This window comes from Otolemur garnettii, unplaced genomic scaffold, assembly GCF_000181295.1.
Source record: "Otolemur garnettii isolate 467f Iridium unplaced genomic scaffold, OtoGar3 scaffold00011, whole genome shotgun sequence".
In the NCBI taxonomy this organism is placed as follows: domain Eukaryota; kingdom Metazoa; phylum Chordata; class Mammalia; order Primates; family Galagidae; genus Otolemur; species Otolemur garnettii.
The window spans coordinates 8,422,983-8,423,868 of NW_003852406.1; the positions used below are offsets into that span (position 1 = coordinate 8,422,983).

At 35.8% G+C, this 886-nt stretch overlaps 1 protein-coding gene across 1 annotated transcript in view; it reads right to left on the bottom strand.

The window, feature by feature from the left end:
• The window catches only part of NEDD4 (neural precursor cell expressed, developmentally down-regulated 4, E3 ubiquitin protein ligase), a 75,657-nt gene that overhangs the window by 29,112 nt on the left and 45,659 nt on the right, over positions 1-886 (bottom strand). The window lies entirely within an intron of this gene.

An 886-nucleotide genomic window follows, 5' to 3' on the forward strand; every position in this document is an offset into this window, starting at 1 on the left:
CCATCATTGTTGTTTGGCAGGCCCGGGCTGGATTTGAACCCGCCACCTTAGGTGTAAGGTGGCTGGTACCTTAGTCACTTGAGCCACAGGCGCCGAGCTTGAATTTGATATTTTAGTTCATCACCGTGTCTAGAATAATGTCTGACACACAGGGGCACTCAAAAATATTTGTTGAATGAATATCAGACAGTTTCACAAATCATTTCATTATATTATTTCACCACATTATTAAATATAAAGTAGCTCTACAGTTACATATACCTCTCTGTGAATCAGATAGTACATTTTCTAGAACTGGTTAAGCCAAGAATAGAGTTCCCCATGCATGAATGCAGAGGGCAGAATGAGAGAGAGAGTATAAGGATCCTATGTAAAAGCTTAATAGATTATGGATTAAATGGCATTTGTATTTTGATCATATCCAGTTGTGGGTCTGGTCTGAAAAAGGATAATAGTAAAAGACTGAGTTTAGAAAAGCTACAATCAGATTGAAGACCCTACTCCAGTCATTCATAAGTTATATTACTATTGTTACTTGAATTTACTATAATTAGACTATCACATGAAGAATTTGGTTCAAATATACAAAATTATTGTTAATTTATTTAATGCCATTGGAACTCAAGATAGCCAGAAGACCAGTGCTTTATTGTAGCTGAAAAAAACATAATTTTGACAGATGGTTCTAAGGGAATGCTTCCATTTTTTCCCTTAAATATTTGATTTTGGCTATCTGAAAATGACATTAGTCATAGTGAAAGAAATGTGATTCTGCTCAAGTCAGGCTTGCCATAATACTGAGGTATGCAAGAGGGCAATTTTGCAGAATTTTATAGTGTCTTCACTTTTGGAGTCTGTACGTCATTCTGCGAAGATTGATGCCTCT